This window comes from Dioscorea cayenensis, chromosome 15 (genome assembly GCF_009730915.1).
Source record: "Dioscorea cayenensis subsp. rotundata cultivar TDr96_F1 chromosome 15, TDr96_F1_v2_PseudoChromosome.rev07_lg8_w22 25.fasta, whole genome shotgun sequence".
NCBI lineage: Eukaryota > Viridiplantae > Streptophyta > Magnoliopsida > Dioscoreales > Dioscoreaceae > Dioscorea > Dioscorea cayenensis.
In genome coordinates, this window is record NC_052485.1 from 16,870,892 (window position 1) to 16,892,699 (window position 21,808).

Here is a 21,808-nt window from a genome sequence, read left to right on the forward strand (position 1 = left end):
CTATTCCCTATGGATTCGATACCCGCTCACCCGGGATTATTACTTCGACAAACCCGTGCACTTGTGGGATATACGCAAGGGGATCTTGTCAAGTTTTTGGCGCTGTTGCCGGGGAATAGGCATTTAGAGATACTTTGCACTTTATTTTCTTAGCTATTTCACCATACATTCTATTTCATATCTTCTTATTCTATCATTGTTCTGATTTCTTTTTCTTTCTGTTTTTGGTTACAACTTCAGGTTATGACCCGAGTGAAACCCTCAATATTGATTGAAGAAGATCCTGAGCTTGAACGTACACTTAGAAGAAAAGGGAAAGAGCTTGTGCAAGAACAGTCTAATCTAGCTGATTTGGAAGCAGAAGAATCTGAAAACATGGCAAAACAGAATGAGCAACAGCGAACATTATCCAATTATGCCAGACCTTCAATGTTGGGGACACAATCGAGTATTGTGCGTCCCCCGATTACAGCTCAGAACTTTGAGTTGAAGACGGCATTCATCCACATGTTGCAGCAATCCGCACAATTCAATGGTTTGGCCGATGAGGAACCAAACAATCACATAGAGAGCTTTCTCGAAGTGTGTGATATGCTGAAGATAAATAGGGTGACGGATGATGCCATCAAATTGAGAGCCTTCCCATTTTCCCTAAAGGGGAGAGCGCAGCAGTGGCTACACTCATTACCTAGAGCGTCAATTACCACGTGGGAGGAGATGGTGGAAGCTTTTCTAGCTCGTTATTTCCCTCCTCGAAAATCAGCAAAGCTTAGGAATGAGATCTCATCCTTTGTTCAGTTGGAATTGGAGTCTCTATTCGAGACATAGGAAAGGTTCAAGGAGCTCCTGTGAAAGTGCCCGCAACACGGATTCCCGGAGTGGATGATTGTTCAAACCTTTTACAATGGTTTGAACCCGAGTACAAGGTAACTCTTGGATGCGACAGCAGGAGGTACCTTAGGTAGCAAGACCCCTGATGAGGCCCGACAGTTGATTGAAGAAATGGGGTTAAACAGCTGCCAATGTAATGCTAGGGAGAAGAAAAAGGTGGCCGGTCTCCATGAGATAGATGCGGTAACTTCATTGGTGGCCCAAGTGGAAAATTTGAGTAAGAAGTTAGATCTTCTAACTTCAAATAGAGTGGCAGCCGTGACTAATTGCACCGGGGGTGTGGTGGAGGACATGCTCTCTCCGATTGCCCGATCTCTATTGGTGATGTTTCTTCGGTGGAGAATGTTGATTTTGTAGGTAATGGCATGAGACCTCAAGGAAACCCATATAGCAATACCTACAATCCGGGTTGGAAGAATCATCCCAATTTCTCATGGAGTAATCAAGGTCCACAAAAGGCCATGGGGCCACCGGGTTTCCAACAACAACAACAAGCCCCTCAGGTGGAAAACAGAGTCTCAGGTTTGGAAACCCGACTGACTGACCTAGAGAAGCACTTGGCTAAATTTGTGCAATCTGCAAATACTAGGTTTGAATCAGTTGAGACTACACTTCGCAACCACACTTCCTCTTTGCATAACCTTGAAAATCAGGTGGGGCAAATTACGAAGTCTCTCTCTGAAAGGCCACATGGAAGCTTGCCGAGCATTACAGATACCAATCCTAGAGAGCATGTGAAGGCGATAACTTTGAGAAGTGGTCGTGAGGTTGAAGGTAGGCTTCTGAGTGAAAAGTCAAAAGAACACACACCCGATGTTATAGAGGTAGAAGAGGGAACAAGCAAAGAGAAAGTGGTGGCACCCCCACCTTTCAAGCCAAGAATCCCTTGTCACTCTAGATTGAAAAATGACCAAGGAGATGAACAGTACAAGAAGTTCCTGAGTTTGTTCAAGCAACTCCACATCAATATTCCTTTTGTTGAGGCATTGGCCCAAATGCCTAAGTATGTGAAGTTCTTGAAAGACATGTTGACTAACAAGAGGAAGTTGGAGGAAAGTGTTTCAGTGATTATAGATGCTTCATGCTCTGTAGTGTTACAAAAGAACATGCCGAACAAGAAGAAAGACCCGGGAAGCTTCATCATTCCGTGTAATATTGGCAATCTAGATGAAGAAATGGCATTGGCGGACTCAGGGGCAAGTATCAACGTCATGCCATACACCTTCTTTCAAAAGCTAGGTGATAAGTGCTTGAGTAGACATATTTTTATATATGTTTTACATGCATTGAGCATCATTTTTACTGTGGTTTATGTCTCATATTGTGTATTTGGTGTTCTTTTATGCATATAGGTTGTGAATGCCTTGAAGAGTAAAAAGGAAGCAAAGATAGGCTATAAAGACACAATGTTGGGAGTTCTTGTTCAATTCAAGGACCAAGACACGAGAGCAGTTCATAAACGTGGAGAAGTGTGCCAACTTCCAAGAAGATTCAAGTCAATTCACTATTTGGAAGGGCACAAAGGCAGCCGCATCTTCATATTCCTTCTCTTTGTGAAGATTGCAAGACCTCTCAAAGATACGTCGATGAAGAAAAAGTTTTATAGCCTACCACATGGGACGTGTGCCCGGACATGTGGCCTTAAGAGAAGAGTGTTTGGACCGCGTTTCGTGAAAAATGCGTAGCAAAATTAGCATTTGCTGCGGCGTGGAAATTCCAGCGCCGCGTGGAAATTCTGCGACCCACGCGGGCGTGGAAAAATCCACACGCGGCGTGAGGGCACGTGACGAGCGCGATCTAAGGCCTATAAATAGCCGTTTTGCCCTATTCTTTCTCATCTTTTGTGCGGCTCTTGAGGGGTGAGACGGCTAGGGTTTGGAGAGGAGGTCTTTGCGGCTTTGGAGGCGCTTCGTCACCAACTTTGATCGATTCCTCCTCCGTCATAGCATCAAGGAAGCCACCGGTGAACCTAGCTTCGGAGTGGTTCCTTCAAGACATCGAAGCTCTCCATCAAGGCCATCAGTTCATATATAAGGGGGTTTATTTCTATGGTTTTAATGTACTTTCATTCATTGATGGTGTGTTTTGTATGTTGCTCCATGGAGGGCTAAAACCCTAGAGGGTATTTGGGCTTGTGAACCCTAGAATTCTCATCTTTTGTGGATTTGCTTTGTGTTTCTATTTAATCTGAGTTTGATTAAGTTTCATTCTTGATTGTTTAATGCTTGCTTGCCTTATTGATCTTATGGTTATTTGGTTTGCATGATTTGTTGCCTTGGTGGGAGAGAGATCTCCATTAGGGTTAGAACCTCAAGATTGAAGAGGGTTGAGAGGATGAGTCATGAGATAGTGAAGTGTCCCCCTTCCCCTCCGATTGGTGTATTCTATCTCCATTCCCTAAGCTCTTTGCAACCATATTTGGTGGGAGGCGTGAGATTGCTCGATTTCTCCGCCCGGGACCTTGTAGGGGGTTAGGATCCTTCGCCGGGAATTAGGGTTGGATCAATCTTTAGGAATTGGATACACGTTTGGAATCCCTAGAGTGCTTTTGCGGTCATATGTGGTGTGAGGTGTTGAGATTGAGCGATTTCTCCACGGGACCTCGTAGGGGGACTAGTATCGGTGATCTAGAGATAGACCCGATTATGTTTGGATTTCCACGACTTAACTTACTCATCATAGAAACACTTTGCTTATCCGGTACCTAATACACGAATCCTAGGGGGAGCATTGCCGGAATACCTCACTTTTACTGATTGAGATTCTCCATCCATTTAACCCTTGCATATTCGTCTCCGGTATTCATTTCTTCGCACATTAGATCACCACACCTTTCCATTTATCATTAGGTTAGAAAGCAAAGAAGAAGTTAGTACTAGTAGCCCTGTTCCCTGTGGATTCGACTACCCACTCACCGGGGTAATTATTACTTCGACACCCGTGCACTTGCGGTTTACACGCATATTCGGACGTGTCACTAGGCTTGGGCGAGCCTAGGCCTACTCGGATGACTTTGCAACTAGCGGACCGAACAGTGTGACATCCAAGAGGCATCATTGAAGACGTGCTTGTTAAGGTGGACAAGTACATTTTTTCTATTGACTTTGTAGTGCTAGATGTCGATGAGGATGCGGATGTACCCTTGATACTTGGGAGACCGTTCTTGCGGACTTCCAAAGCATTGATTGACATGGACGACGGAGAGCTCACATTGAGAGTTGGAGATGACAAGCTCACATACCGCCTTGCTGAGGCCATGCGGCATTCTCTCGATTTCGATGATACTTTATATTTTCTAGACACTACTGATGAGATTGTTGATAAATACATGCAGGAAATGTTCAATCCGGATCTGTATGAAGGTTTGTTCGACCAAGATGAGGGCAATGAAGAGGTAATGATGCTTGGATCGACGGAAGAAGTACCATCTACCCCGGGGATTTTGAAGAAGGTGCTCCGGAAAATGAAGAGGGCTAGGAGACGCCACCGGAAAAACTCCAAGGATGTTGGAGATGTCCGTGAACCAAAGAAGTTGGATGAACCATTGCTAGGCGGTCCTAAGCCCGATAATACACCCTCTACCCTCAAGTGCTTGTGCGATATGAATGCGAAGCGTTCATTACTTATGTTGAGCATTACTTTTCTCAGGTTTTTACACTAATATGTTTGTTTTTATGTTACTTTCGTACAGATAGGGTTGTGATGCCAAGTATGAAGGAAAGAAGCCAATGTGGATTACAATGCACCGATTTTGGAGGAAATCTTGCTAAGGTTCAAACGCGAAGACATAGGTCGATGTGAGATGCTAGAGTGTGTGCCAACCTCCTCGTATTCGAGTTTGGCACATCCATTTGGAGGGGCACAAAGGCAGTCACACTCGAGCTCCACCAACTTGATTATCATTGAAGAAGCAAGTGATCCATGACGTGAACGTGTGCCAATTTGCGTTACTCTGATGAAAGTATTGATTCGGGAAGCTATTCAGGACGGATACTGCAGCAGAGCACTACAGCAAGTACTGCAGCAGCACTGTTCACAACCGGCCGAGAAAACAGAAGTTCAGAGAATCCACACGGGCGTGTGGAAATTATCCACGCCCATGTGGAAATTCCGCACGGGCGCGTGAAGCATCCACGCCCGTGTAGTCGCCCGATTCCAGCCCTATTTAAAGCCTAACCAACCCCGATTTTACTATTGTTTTCTCCATCTTTTCCCCAACTTGAGAGAGGGTTTCGGCTAGGGTTTTAAGGGGTATTTGCCAAGGTTTTGGAGAGGTTCTACGGCTTCGACATCGTCATTCCTGAGGAAGAAGGTTGGTAGGGGAGCTTCCGTCGAGGCGTATCCTATACCAGACGAGGGAATCCTTGGACGACGAGTAAAGGACTTTCCACAAGGCCATCGACATGACTATCGAGGGGGTTTCTTTATGGATTCATTGCTTTTACATTCTATTTCTTTGATTGTACTTAGCTCCATGGAGAGCTAAACCCCTAGTGGGTACTTGGGTATTTGTGAACCCTATAATGTATTCGTTTCTTTGAATCTCTTTATTATGCTTTCAATAAATTGATGTTGATTGTGAGTTCCAACCTTGAATGCTTGTTTGTATGAACATTTCCCCTAGAGTGAGACTAAGGTTGAGAGTTCTTGTTGGTAACCTTGTGAGTGAGTGACACACCACGAGCGTTAGACACAGCTAGGTTGGAGAGGGTTGAGAGGATGAGTCGAGAGGTACAGGAGCGTCCCCTTTCCCCTCCGACGTGATAGATTCTACCTCCGTTCCTCGAGTTCTTTGCGGCCATAATAGAGTGAATGGTCTAAGGGTTGAACTTCCGCTGGGGCTTAGTTGCACGTGCAACGGAGTGAAGCGTTGAGGTTATCTTAGTATCTAGGGCTTAATCGTGGTTAGGGATTTTCCACCTGTACCAAAGAATTAGGTCTATAATTAGGAAGAGATTTATCACTTGGAATCCCTAGAGCTCATTGCAACTCTATACGAGTGCGAGGTTGAGAGATTATCTAATCTCTCCTCCGGGACATGTATAGAGTTAGGCATAGTTGACCTTAGATTTGGGACTATGTAATTAAGGATTTACATGACTCACCATTGCATTGATTAGGAAGCATAATAGAGGGTTCTTGCACTTGAAACAATTATCCTAGGCGGAGCATTATTCGAGTACCCCATCTTTATCGATTGCCTTACCCCCTTTCTTTACTTTTGCTCTCTTACTTGTTGTTTTTATTGTTGAGAATTGAATCATTGTCACACTTATCATCATTGATCTTTCACATAGCTAAGAATCGAATTAAGTATTTTTATTCCCTATTCCCTATGGATTCGATACCCGCTCACCCGGGATTATTACTTCGACAAACCCGTGCACTTGCGGGATATACGCAAGGGGATCTTGTCATCAAGTATGTCTGAGAAATAGGAAACAAGGCTATTGCAGTGAATAGAGGAGTGCATATTTATCGTTGCTTAGAGATTGTCTCCTGTAAATCTTCTTTTAGGGATGCTGAATTAACACTAAATTAACTGAATGCATTTCCATGCATTGTGAAGGATATGATCTATTTATAGAAACACATAAGCAACATTACCTAAATGCATACTCATGCATCTTCTCTTATTAGAATGACTTGTAGAGTCCTCAAAGTTTTCCAACTAGACTACTTGTGCAGTTATGCTTGCTCAAGGATCTTTTGGAATTCAGGTAAATATCAATTGTTGGATGAGTTTATGCCATTCTAACAGAGGTTTAACAAGTTCATTTGTTAATGTTGTTTGCTTTGGATGTTTGGGTCAGACTTCTAAATATGATCCTTGCACTTTTATTTGTTCTTTGATAAATATTTTATGAATATTGTCTTTAGTTTTCCTGCAAACTACTGGGTTTTTAGTTTATACCAGGTGATCTGATTATGTATATATATATTGAGACATTGATTTCTTACTCTGTTGTAGAAAAGTGAGAGTATTTCATTTTGCAGGTGAAATCAAGAAGATTCAACATAAAGAGTTGAATATAAAAAAAATGGCCGCAAAAGGTAGCAAGTCTGAACAAAAAGCCAAGAAGCAGCTGGTGGAGAATGAAATGTCCAAACTTTCTGCTCAACTGAAAGCAAAACATGCCAAAGAACTTCCTTCCTTAGGCTACAAAAACAATGAAGGCAAAGAAATGAGTGATTTCGACAATTTAGTTATGGCCATAGCTAGCATTTCTAGTGATTCATCATCAAAACCTAGCAGAATTAACAAGTGACTTATTAGACAAACTCATCAAGAAGCAAAAAGAGAACAGAGGATTCAAGAAGAGCAGAGTAATATTGTCACCGCGTGATTGAAAATGAGAAGCTCAAGAAAAATCTTTAGCCACTTGGATTGACAATAAATGAAATAAAGCCAGATGGCCACTGTCTCTACCGTGCTTTTGAGGACTAACTATAACTTCACTTGAATGCCTCTCCATATGGTTTGCCTGGAACTCTGTAAGATGGCTGCAGATTACATAAGAGAGCATGCTGAAGCTTTCCTCCTCTTCTTTCTTTCAGATGGTAAAATTGAGGCAGATTCTGATGTGTCACCTTTAGAAAGATTCAAGAAGCACTGCAACAAGGTCAACCAGACAACAACTCGGGGAGGGCAACTGGAGCTCGGTGCCCTCTCGCATTGCCTCGAGATACACAATGTGATTTTCTCTTGGCCTTTTCCCTGATGTGGAGGTGAGTAAGGAATACAAGGATGAGAATAAGAATAACTCTGATCGAAGCATGACATTATCATATCACACGCATGGATATGGGCTCGACAAACACTACAATTCAGTTGTCTCAACAAATGGATAGTACTATCTGGCCTTTGCCCTGAGTTCCTTCCATCTTGATGTGGATCTTGGTCATGGTGTATGAAAAACTCATAATATTTATCTTTTCACGAGGGCCGGTTTTACTGAAAAATAGAGCACTAGCCAAATATTTTTTTTAATTATTTTTATTAAATAATAAATTATATAATAAAAATAAGAAAATGATCATAAATCAATTAAATAAAGTAAATAAGATAAATTTTGCAGGGAAACACCAAAAAATCCCTCCAAAGTTTGCATAATCCCATTTAATCCCTAAAAGTATTGAGTTTCCTCATAGGTCCCTCTTTTTTTTAATTTACTTTTCAGCCCATTTCCAGTTAATGGAGGATGTGGAGCCGTTATATGTAATATGAAATTACCAAAATGCGCCTGACCAGAAACTTTTGAGATGAAGTTAATTCCCATCATTTCAATCGGCTGAAATGACAATTATACCACAATTTTCTCCTTGGGAACTGCTTATGAGGATGGTTGGCGCGCTAAATCATTGGGATTCGTGATGGAAATCCTACCTTCGCCCATATGCCACAACCTTTCGAATCCTTGCTTTCGAGTTCTCCGATGACTTCCATCCTTGGTTTTCAGTTGTTCGAGAACATCTTCGGCAAGGGCTTCTATGAAAGATTGGTGACTTGCCTCAAGGAAAAAGCCAGCAAAAAAGGTGAGAAGACATACCTGATTGGCATCGAAGATCTGAGTGGCATTCTTCATTTTCTGTGTAATATTTTATACTTTCTTTGTAAATATCGACATTCCTGTGTAAAGTTTGTCGCTTTTGCTGTGTATAACTTGTGGTTTGTTTTGTATAATATTATGTTTATCTTTCAATGATTAACTCTGTGTTTGCGTTTTTTACATAGAGCAGAAGATGGCAACAACACTTGTAAGCGCTCGGTGTTATCTGGCCCCTGTTGTGGAAGTGATTTCAGAGTTGAAAAAACAAATGAACTAATGACATTGAGAGATCCTCCATAGGACGTTGTTTGCCCATTTGATGGGCATCGCTCTTGTGTTGTAAGAGAGATGGGTTCTCGATGTGGTGTTGCAGGTGGACGATGACAACAGCCAAAGGTTTAAGATAGGACAAAGCATGTTCTCATTCAGAGCAGAAGACATAACTCTCATCCTAGGCCTTCATTGCAATGGAGATACTGTATCCTTCAAGCACAAGAGGGTCCAATCAAAATTTGAGAAGACTTTTTTGCATAAAATGCACAGCCGTCACTGCGATGCAATTAAATATAATGATAAGTGCTTGTGTATAAGTAATACGTAGTATACTTTTCTTACATTGAGCATCACTTTTATCAGATTTTATAGCTCATTCGTGTGAATTTATGTTCTTTTGTGCATTTAGGGTTGTGGAGACAAGTTTGGAAGAAAGGAAGCAAAAGTATATCGTGGACGCGATTGTTGATGGAATTCTTGTATCGAACAAGGGTCAAGGCACAAGTTGTGATCATAGACATGTGGAGGTGTGCCAACCTCCAAAATTTTTAAGTGAATATATAAAGTGGAGGGGCACAAAGGCAATTACACTCATGTGTTCCAACTTGTGTAACATTTCCAAGAGCTTCATCAATGTGGTTTAATTGAAGATGTGACACGATCTACCGCATGGATGTGTGCCCAATCATGTAGCCTCAATGAAGAAAAATGAATTCGGGAGTATTTTGGCAAAGTACTATTGAAAATGAAGCCTGGATTATATGCTTGGGGGTCACCGAATGTAGGTAAACCTTGGGGGTGAACTTGTGTAGATTATATGCTTTGACTTATTTATTGCATTTGGTATGTTTGTGATCCATGCTTGGTGTACTTTGATATTTTGGTATGCATGAGAACTTTGTGTATAAATTTCTAGGTTATACTAGATTGTGTGATCATTGCACTTGTATTAGACACACAATGCTTGGAATGGATAAATGTACAAATTCGCCATGACCATCTGGTATTTCATACCCCTCCAACTCTATGGTTGTTCCTAGTTTGTGTTTCGACAGTAAATTGAGAAATCCATCACTCTCATTGCAATCGTAGGAGAATTTGGTCGGAAGAATTTCCGTATCAATACTCTTACTGGATTATGGGTTTATCACCATGATCATCAGGTTGACCTAACTTAGTATTTTCTCTATCTAAACTACCAATTGCATGATAGTTATAGCATCCTTCACACTTTAGTAGCTCCAAGAGGATCCTCATTCGTGACCACTCTCCCTCCTTGATTATCACCCATAATTTGCCTTTGCCGTAGAAATTCTAGTAGAGTTTATCTGTTACTTTGTAATTCCGTTGCACCACTCGAAGTTGTAGGTTAAACAACATGCGAAGAGGAAGTAAGAGTAGGCTCTCCTGCCCAAGGGAATACGACAACTCATCACTTAGGTTAGACATCTATGATACTGACACCATAGACATGGTAAGTAACTTAAATATATTTTGGAACTATGGTATTCTCTCTTATTTTGTCACTAACAAGTTCTACTTAACGTTTCAGAGGGATCTCTTTGGACTATGCATCAAGATTAACATAGCCCATAATCCATTTTGACACCTCCCACTAGAGCATGTGCGGGACTGCCCCGAGCAAGCACCCGGGACCATTGATTATCCGTTGTTTAGCATGTACTATATAGAATAGCTTTTAAACAGGGAAGAATTGTACATATCACAATTAGACATCCCAGTCTTCTGCCTCCGTTATGTCGCCCGGATACTTGTCGAAGCGATGTGGAAAAAATTATACCAAGCACTAAGGGGAAGAATTACGCCGCCGGGGAGAAGGATGGCACTATTGCTGACATCGCCACCGCTGCTGAGGATGTTGCCGATGCTGAAGTGAGGCAAGACGAGGCTAGGCAGGAGACTACTACCACTGTGAAAAATGAGACTACGGTTGACTAAACGATTTTCCAAAGGTAACTATACAGGGATATGAAAATGCTAAGAACAAAGATGTTTCAAAAGTTAAAGAAGCCTCAAATAAGTTATAATGTGTTTCCAACTTACATGAACAACAAATTTTTGATACCTTGTATTTTTATTTCATATATTTGTTTGTCAATGAAAACTTTGGTTATGTAATTACTTATACAATCTGAAATGTAAATACAAAGGAAAGGGTACTGATGAAATATTGCAGATAACATAATTTGCTAAAGAGGAAAAGGTTGAAAATACATAGGAAATGTAAATAATACACACCAAAACAATATAAAACATAGGTAATGGATACACTACACAGGACAACAAATATACTACACAGTAACAAGAAAAATTACATAGGAAAGCATAACTAATACATATCAAACAATTATAAAACATAGGAAATGGGTATATTTCATAGTAAAGTGAAAAAGTACACAGTAAGTTGGTTATCATACACAATAAATCAAAACATACATAGGAACACAAATTCAATACATAGAAACGTGATAACTGCACAGGGAAAAGGATTTCTATACATGAAATGGAAATAATACAAAGTTCATGCTTACAAACATGGCAAAGGCAAAATCAAATAATGTACACTACCATTATGGATAGCATGGTTAGGCCGCTATGACTGCATTACATGATCGACGATTATGTTCAGCTTGATGGCACCAGCTTGATAACATCGAAGGCTTGTGACTCGATTCTCTTCCTTCTTGGATGGCCTTGCAGTTTCTTTGATATTGGTGGCCTAATTCGTATTTGATGGTTGTCATCAGATGCTTGTCACTGTCAGGAACAGAGGATATTGGATTCGCATATACCCATTGATACCATTTCACTGTGTAGTAATCGTCAACTTAAGAATGGACATTTATATCTATTTGTATAATCGCCGCACATGCATGCTTGCACGGTAGCCCATGTATTTACCACCTTCGGCATGAGCATCCACAAAATTGGAGGCTGACTGCATTGTTGTTGTCGTCAATAACTTCGTACGTGTCATCAGCAGATTGACCCACTCTCAAGAAATGACTGTTATCAACAATTTGTTCAACCTTATTTCGTATTTCAAGGCAGAGGTGTGTATCTCACTTGTTGGATTGTTCGCATCTTTCTGACAACATATTCATAAGTTAAACCTGGAAAAAAAACATATGTTACACTGGAAAAACAAATAATACATAGTAACTTCATACAGTACACAAGAATGTACATAATATACACAAAAAAGTAGGTTTAATACACAGAAATCAGCATTACTACATAGGAAAATAATATAATACATAGTAACTATATATAATACAATGGAAAACCATATAATATGCAGTAAAGTACATATACACATAAACACATATTCATACACAGCAATGAATGTCAATAACCTGATTGAGTCAACCATGCTTGTTACTGATAGATAGCATGCCTCTTAATCCAGACATTGAAGAATTCCACCATGTTGGAGTGCATCTCACACCATCGTATTCCACTAAATAAATAGTTCGACCAATGATCAACGTTGGACTTATTCAGCAACCAAGTGTGTGCGTTGATCGATATACATGCAAGTTCATGAACTGCATCATCAAACTTTTTTGAAGTATATGCGTACGCAATTTTCACGATTACTGTCCATCATTGCACTCGCAAAGCTTTATCGAGATTATAGTTGGTCTTCGTTGCCAGTGATAGCAAATGCTACATGGAAGAGACAATCGTTGCCATCTTTCGCCGTTGCCCCTAGCAGAATCCCACCATACTTGGCCAGCAAATGAGTTCTATTAATAAAAAGTAAGGGCATGCACCCATGCTTAAACCCTAACAAACAAGCCCCAAATGAAAAAAAAAACACCCTTAAACTACTCATCGTCATTATCAATGGTGACAACGCTACCGGGATTTGTCTCGGGTACTTTATCTGCGTACCATAGAACCAAATCATTGCTACTAACCTCGCTACCATGAATCACCGAATGTGAAACCTCCTTGCCCATCCAAGCATGCTTGTAAGGTGGATGAACACCATGGTCAAGCAATGTCTTTCTGTATGTTAATAGCTCAGTACAATTGTCATTCTTTCAATTTATGCATGACACATTCGGAAACCTACTTCTTGCTTGCTTCTGGATGCGCTATCGTACCAATACCTCCACCACAAATGTGAGTTGCTTGCATTATCTTCAGCCGAAATGTGTCATGAGTTCCCTCTTTAAAATCATGCACTCGTTATTGGCATTCCAGAGCAGCGCACCTTACAGTCACCCGGCTTTTGTCATTTTTTATAAATGTAAAGTAAGATTTTTTTTTGGTTATATCTATGCTTCGCAGGCAATCTTTAAGTTGTTTGCATTCTCAAACCGTTGGCATACTTTTAAAATGGACCCATCATGTGTATCGGTATACTCACCAGTACTAAGCGCCCCAGAAGAAGGATGTTGGGAGAGAAAAGTATCGCCATTGGGGTTCATGCTGTCTGACAAGGACTCTCTGTGTTGCAAAAAAAATGCAAAATACACAGGAACAGTTATTACTACACACAAAACAATAATACACATGAAATATATATTCTACACAGGAAACCATAATAATAAACATGAAACCGGAAAAACACATAGGAAACAACAATAATACACGGGAAGTAATATTAATGCACAGGAAATGATTTTCATACAGAGGAAGTAATATTAATACACAGGAAATGATTGTCATGTGCAAGAACAACATCTAAATCACAGGAACACATAAAACATAAGTAAGCTGCAATAATAGTCAATGTTGTATTACGATGGGATCAAGGAGCCCATGTTTCCATCTTCAGACACCCTCACTTCCTTGATGATGATATCCATGACAAATTTATTAAAACTATGGTATATATGACACATGCGTTGAAAATCCGTATCAAACTTAATTGGGCAAAGTGTTTTGTTTGAGTCAGGCATTACAAACTTCACTCTCACTTGAAAAACATCTAGGGCTTAACTCGCACATATCTCATCCACGACTGACTCCCATGAGCTTAAGACGGTGAATTGAAGCACACGTCTTTCTCCTTTATATCGTGCCACGATAGAGAAAATTTCCATTGTTGATGACGCCTACATGAAATTTCAAAAAGCTTGTAAGAATCTACATCCACAAAAAAATGACAAATAAGAAGAACATTGTAAAATTCCATAGTCACAAAAGCCTGACAAAAGTAAAGAAGCTTGTTTGATTCCACAGATGCAAAACATGCAAAATAACAGGAAGAAGAAGAAGAAGAAGAAGAAGAAGAAGAAGAACAACAACAACAACAACAACAATAACAACAACTTATGTGTAGATATTTTCAACCTGCAACCTAAACAAAATGGAAAGAAGAAGTTGAAGTTTTGGCAACCCAATCAAGGTGAAAAAAGAGAAGTTCAACAAGAATGGTAAGAATGAGAATGAGTGAAAGTATCCTCTATTTTCTAACAAAAAAGCCTCATTAGAAGATATGACCATACTTTCCATTAAATATGATGTGACTTGGAGGGAAAACTCTAACTTTTTGCTTTTTTCTATCTCACATGGGCACATGGGCATTTATGACATTTTTCATCCATTTAATTGATGGAATTAACACGAAGGACTAAAGAGAACTTGACTTAAAAAGGAGGGATCTAACGAGAAATAGAAATGTCAGAGGGACTACAGTGGAAGTTTGAACCTATCTAGGGACTTTCAGGCAGTTTTACCTAAATTTTAAAGTTTTAAAAGGTAACTAAAATTTTTTAAAATTATAATTATGTAAATAAAAATTTTAAATATAATTTTTTTAATAAAAAAACATGAGTTTTTAGGTTCTATAAATTTGCGGGGCTCTATTATTATAAGTGTTATAATTTAAAAATAATTAAAACTTTCAAGATAATTATATGGATAGTATTATAAGATGATAATAAAAAAAATTTAAATATAAATTTAAAAAAAAAACATGAATTGTGAGACTGTGAAAAATTAAGGGGCTCTATTATAAGCCAAATTTGTTTTGTATTGATATTATCATAAATTAAGTGTTATAGTTTAAAAAAATTCCTGAAAATATTAAGGAAAAATGTTTTTTTTTTATTTACAATCTATATTCTCCAACATGTGAAGTTTGAATATTTTTCTTGTCACTGTGCTAATAAATCAACAGATGGATTATTTAGGATCTGTTCTCTTTACTCATATTGTTTCTCTCATGTTCCCTTCTATTAAACATGACACACTACAAGAAAACAGTCGCATCATTGACGGAATTTTTCCAACGGAATTTTTTCCATTGGTAATATCTATATCACTGACGGAATTTGTGACGGAATTCCATCAAACAATTTTTAACACCTCAGAACATATTAGTGACGGAATATAATTTTACCACCAATAGAAAATTCCGTCGGTGATAATTTCCGTTGGAATTTTCGTTGGTGAAAAAAATTAATTTTATTTCTATGATTTAAAATAAGTTGTTAATATTTTGAAAATTATTATTATAAGATTGACAATAACCCCGGTGCCGGCGTTATCAACCTCTCCCATCCCACTATATTTTTTTTATTCTTATTATTTAAATATTATATTAAAATTAATAAAATAATAATATAATCAATTATTTTAAATGGGAGATATAACCCCGGCGGCGGGGTTACTAAGTGCTACCCCCGATGCCGGGGTTATTAACCCCTCCCACTATATATTTTTTATTTCTAATTTAAATTATTATGTTAAAATTAATAAATAATTAAATAATAATGGGAGTTATTAACGCCGGAATTAATTGTATATATATTTAATATAAATAAGTTTTCAACTAAAAGTAATTAAAAAAAAGGCTTTTCTTAATTCATGGAAATCACGGTCTCAATTTTAATCTCTAATTTTTTTATTTAGTTAATAAATTATTTACAAAATTTAGAAATATTAAAAATATGCAAGATAATTAATATAAGTTTACAATTTTAGTTAATTTTTATACTAATGTCCATTTAATTATTAATAATTTGCTAATTAAATAAATATGTGGGCTTTACTTTCAACCATTTGATTCTTCTCCAAAATCATCTCTACCCTTGATTCAAAATTTCAAATCACATGAGAATCCATCACTCCATTAAATTAATGTAAACATTTATATAAATAAATATTATTAACTTACTTTCAAATATAAACTATTATTTACTATTATTAATAATACTAATACCAATAATAATAATAATAATCATAATAATAATAATAATAATAATAATTTGTAATATTTTTTTAAAATATCTAAAAACTAACTTTTGATTATATTTAGATTATAACAAAATATTTAAAAAATAAAATATTACAACTATATTATATATAAAAAATAAAAAGATAAGATATTGATCTAGAAAACAATTTGATGATGGCATTTATTAAGATATTAATTTATTTTTAATTATTGTTACTATAGATTTATAATATATCAATTTATCAAAAGATAATTATAAAATATTTTAATGTTCATCTATAAAATATTTATTTATTTTATTTCTTATAATTATAAGAAAATATAATATGAATGAATATATAGTTTTGATTTAAACCTCCTATATTTATTATTGTTATATTAGATTTTTAATGAAGGATTAAATGATAAAATTATATTAAAAAAATAATATTTTTTTAAAAATAAACCTAATCTCATTAAAAGACTAGAGCTGTCGTGGGCCCTCATCTAAAATTATTATCTAAAATTATTTATATTAATTTTGATTTATGTTAAAAATAATTATCTATATAAGTTATTATCAAGAAAATACTTTTAAATAATTTTATTATAATGAAATAAATAATAATAGTTAAGTTATATGATTAATGTTAAATTAATATTAATTATAAATTATTAATATATGTATAAATAGTGATTAGTAGTGAACATTTAAAATATATATTTTATATTACATTATTAGTTTGGATTAATCTCCACCATTAATCATTATGATCAATGGTGGAGATTGTTGATTGTGTAAGAAAACATAGCCCTTCCTTCATCCTCTCTTGTCCCTCATTGTAAAAAAATCTTGGTTTCTTCCCTTTTTCCTTCTCACAAGATAGCCTCATTGCCACCACCGGCCCTCATCTCTGCCGATGCCGCCACCGCCAAATCTCATCACATATTTTTCTTCACACTCTACTATGTGATTCGGAAGCAACCCACCACCGCCGGCCCTCATCTCATTTCCTTTTTGTTATTGAGAGTGTTTGTGTTGCTAAGCTTACAAAACGGTTGTTCCTTTGGCTGGTTCGCCTGGGAAAAGCACTGAAGATCAGCACCATCTTTGAGGATCTCCAAATCCCCAAATCCCCAAATCCTATTTCATCGTCTCCTGTCTTTTATTCACTTTGCTTCACTCTTTCTAGGGATTTCTTGATTAGCAAACCTTGATAAAGTTTGCATTCTTGGTTGTAGCATTTCATCAGGTGAAAAACTCTTGATTCATGTTTCCATTCATTAACTGATGCATGTTATTGTTGCTCAAGTTCTTTATTTTCTTTGAAGGTCTTGGTGTTGTTTTGAATGTAGCAAAACCAGCAAAGGGATCATTGGTTGTTGTTTTCGGCCTTGGAGCTATAGGACTTGCGGTGAGCTATCCTTCACCTTCTCTAATGCCTTCAAATTTTTGTGAGTTCATCATGGGAATGAAGCATTGGTTTTGAAATTTAAGTTTTTTTTTTTTGTATGTTGTAATAGTTCCATGTTTAACAAAGTTTTTTCTAAAAATTTGATTTTGTTGTCTAATTTGTAATGAATTTGAGGAAAACAGAGAATATAGAAGAATTTTTCCTAGTCTTGAAATGAAACTTTGTGAGCAACCGAACTGAAGGGATATGATTTTTTTCACTTCGTAAACTATACATTCCCTGCTCAATGATTTGCAGATCATCAGTGGTGATACCATGACACAAGCTTTTAGCTTGTTCAGCTCTTCTTCTGCTGTAGCTATCATGGGGTGGGATCTTGCTAGCAAGCTGTTTGATCTAGCATGGAAACCTTGGTCTGCCATTTGATTTTCTTCTCTTCAAAGAAGAAGTTAATGGGGAAACAAGGAGACTGAGTCGAGTTTTTAGCCCTATGAGAATACTTCTACTTATATAAGAAGCAAACAACTCTTAATTATAGAAAATAGGTGTAGTTCATCAGGGAAGCAATAAGAATCATGATCATGTGTGACCACTCAATCTTTTAGTTGGCAGTACTGTGTTGTACCACTTCTGCCCAACAAGTTGCAGCCATCTAATCTTTCTTTACTTCTTGCATTTCAATTGCGCATGACTAACTAATCTTGAGTATCATTTATCAAACCATATGCATTGGCAATATGATTTTAATCATGCACTTGGGCATGTGTTTTATAGCAGATCTTGTCTCTTGTTTTTTCTGCACATGAACGTACATAATCATATTTCTTCTACCTTCTTAATCGTTGTCAGGAGAAACTGGTTGTGTTTATGGAATCTATTTGTCACCCATATGTCAAGCACCACAAACATTAAATTTAAGCAGTGAATGCATTATTTGAGAAGGTAGTACCAAACTCTCATTTCATTTATTTTTTATTTTTTATTTTCTGTATCAGCGATGTTCCTCATTCCAAAAAATGTAAGTGCATGTGTTCTATTTCACTACCTGTCCCTCATTTGTCAGAAATATCTCTCCACGCAATTATTTAATATTGTCATGTAGGAAAAACAACTAAACCGAAAACCAACCTATGGAGAATTGTTCAACCGCACCCACAAACGTGAGAAAGGTCAAGGTGATTTTGTTGATCATAAGTCCAAGAATGTCTGTGTAAGTGTATGCCTTTGATAATATGCACTTCCTTTCTTATGTGGTTGTCTATGTTCTTAATATTTCTTTTCACTTTATTGGAGAATAAATATGCTACTTTTTTTTAGAGATAGTATTTATAGAATTTAATCATGGTGTGCTTTCCATCATGGCCATATAGGAGAATTTACATATGTTTTCTTACAATCCATGTATTTCTATTTGTGCATGCTTCTTGTGCCAAAAACTAAATATGCTTCTTGTATGGGGATTATTACATCACAACTTTTTTTTATTGTCAACTTTTTATTGTCATGTTATAATGTAGGATCATTGATATGTATTTTGATGAAATTGCAACTAGCTAGTTTATAAATTAATTTTGATGTATATGTTGACCTAATTGGTTTGTTATTTTTTAATAGAAATCTTATACTTCTTCAATGAGTCAAAAGTATGGTCCTGATGAAGCCAATCATCCTGAGTTTGACCCAGAAGTTTGGTGTGATGCAATTGGAGGGCAAGGTACTACACGCACTCATTTCTATGGGTTTGGAATCACGCCACCTGGTAAGAATTTCATATCTACTTCCATCAATGCTGGAGATGCATCATACTCGGCTTGTAGTCGTCCGAATCATGAACATGAACAAACTCCAGTTGAAATTGACAATTTACTTGAAGAAGTGACTCTTGTGAAAGACAGAATAATCAACTTAGAGGATAAAGTAGAGAAGCAAGCCAGCAATACGCCGGATATCAAGAAGTATCTTGAACAAATGATGGATATGTTTAATCCTGCGCATATGTTTACAAATGCTTCAATAGGACCTTCTTAGCCTACCTCGCAGGATAAAGACACTGGTAGACCACCACTTTGAATATTAAACAAATTAATATATGCTATACATATGGTACTATTTCTTTTTTTATGTTTAGTACTTGTTAAGACTTGTTAATTATCAGTGATGTATGAACACTAAGTATGGTACGGGAAATTAATTACATGTTGTTGACAATATTTAATATTGTGTGTTTGCCATATGAAATTTCTTATATGTATTGGTACAGGGAAATCAAGCAGGATAAATCTAATTAATAATATAATATAAGAGCTTTCGTGACGGAATTCATTTGGATGTAAAGGGACTGATTCCGTGGGTGATATTCTTTTAGTGACAAAAATCCGACTTCCAATATACTTCCCGCTTCTATAATCAATTCAGTACACAACCCTGTTCAATACAGTCATTCCTAATTCCATATCAGGTAGACAGAACTCATCTATGTTCTGCAGGCATAGAACAGAAGAAAGCAAACATGACATCCACCAATTGTACAAGGCAATCTCAAATCCACATGAAGAAACTGTTTTGAGTGGTTGATATTGACCATGTGGCAAGGTTCAACAAGTTATATTCTGACAATGCTTCAATATTAGAGATTTTATTCAAACAAATTCACTTAGCAGGCATACAAACTTATCATCTTATCATTTTATTTGTTATTTCTTATGGTCAAGACTGATTTTTGGAGAAAAATGAAACAAATTGTTGTCAACATAAAAGTCAAGTGATAGGCTGTGCAGTGAGTAGTGATCAGAAACAAAGAAAAGATAAACAAGTCAATTCTCCATGGTAGATTTTGTGATAGGGTCATTCTTTTTTTAATAATCTATTATTTCAATCAAACAGTTGGTTAGTGTAATCTTGGGAAATTCTCTGATAATCATTTATTAGTATAGCCAAATGTCATTATATAAGTATACAACCTATTTACAACGCATAGCTAATGTACATAACCCAATCCTATAAACTAGGAAACAATTCCTGATTTGTAGGACTTAGTTAAGATCAGATTTGACTATTTAAATCTGAATTATTCGATACTAATAATAGAAAAATAAATAAATTATATTTATTTACAGTTAGTAAAACATTAATTCATGCGCAAACTTAGGTAATACAATCCACCTGATATTGATTAGAAACTTTGACAATTTAATGGAAGAAAACAATAAGACCTAGCTTACATTGATAGCATTAAAGGGTAGGTCCTCATGGACCAAAAGTTTCACACAGAAATAAAACTATAGATACTTACATGTCAAAATTCTGAAAAGAAGACATAATTTTCATGCTTCTACACAATAGCCCTGTTCACACAAGTGTTTGGTTATCATACAACATATTAAGGGTATTCAAAAGCAATAAAGCATAATGTATAACCCACAAGCAGCTAGATTATTGGTTAATAAAGGAGCATTACTCCCAGAACTTCAAGAACAAGAATCCGATTCCATAGGGGCAAATCTAAGCAAGTGACTTTCACTATAAGAAAAAATGCTATTTGCGACACATATATTTGCGACACATAAATGTGTCGTAGGTATGCGACACAAATTGCAACCATTTGTAACAAAAAAACAAAAACGTTGCAGATTTAACCAAATTGCGTCGCAAAAAACTGACCATCCAAGAATGTCGTCAATTTTGTCGCAAAAGTTTTTTGCACATACCATGTAATGGTTTGCGACACAGATTACGACACATTATTTGCAATGATCTATTGGCGTCACAATCTTTGTCGCAAATGTTGGCACCTGACATGCAATTGGTTTGCGACACAAATCGCGACACATTATTTGCAACGATTTGTTGGTGTCGCAAAATTTGAATCCGTTGGGTTGAACTTATTATCAATTTTAATAAGGGTATTTCTCAAATCTCTTTTCAAAAATATATATATATATATAAATAATAATAATAATAACTTTTTTTTATCAAAATAGGGGATCCATTAGTGTATATATGGCACATAAGCAAATAGAAATTTATTTTTAAAAATTATAAAAACTATATTTTGTTATAATTAGGTCCATGTAAAAAAATTATTAAAAAAATAAAAAAATCTTTTGAATTATTATTTCGTAAAATCTCAATAAAAAATAATATTGAAAAAAAAATGTTGTTGAAGAAATGATATCAAACCAAAAAATTTATAGCCTAGTGGTACTTAACTTTATTGTGGAAAACGATAATGAGTTCAAGACTCATTTGAAAAAATAATGGTAATGATCGTAGATTGTGGGTGCACATGATTAATTCCTAGCCCATGTTTATACTCTTGATATATATAGTGTTTGTTGTTTTTATAAAAAAAAATTGTCAAAATCCTATTTTGTATTTTTTTAAATTATTTTATTTTATTTTATTTTTTTATCCATCAACTATTCGGATTCCACAATGGAGACTCTACAAATGAAACCCTTCCTACTGAATTTAATGTAACTAGA

General features: G+C 36.5%; 1 long non-coding RNA gene, 1 other non-coding gene and 1 pseudogene across 2 annotated transcripts; 2 read left to right on the forward strand and 1 right to left on the reverse strand.

The window, feature by feature from the left end:
• Window positions 1-765: 765 nt before the first annotated feature.
• On the reverse strand, window positions 766-872 carry LOC120278282. The gene has a single exon (XR_005541621.1). It is a non-coding gene; the product is annotated as a small nucleolar RNA R71 (small nucleolar RNA).
• A 5,660-nt stretch (window positions 873-6,532) lies between these two features.
• Window positions 6,533-7,743, forward strand: LOC120277743 (annotated as a pseudogene).
• A 9,003-nt stretch (window positions 7,744-16,746) lies between these two features.
• Window positions 16,747-19,539, forward strand: LOC120278064. The gene is made up of 5 exons (XR_005541548.1): window positions 16,747-17,162; window positions 17,242-17,324; window positions 18,174-18,266; window positions 18,427-18,534; window positions 18,939-19,539. It is a non-coding gene; the product is annotated as an uncharacterized LOC120278064 (long non-coding RNA).
• Window positions 19,540-21,808: the final 2,269 nt, after the last annotated feature.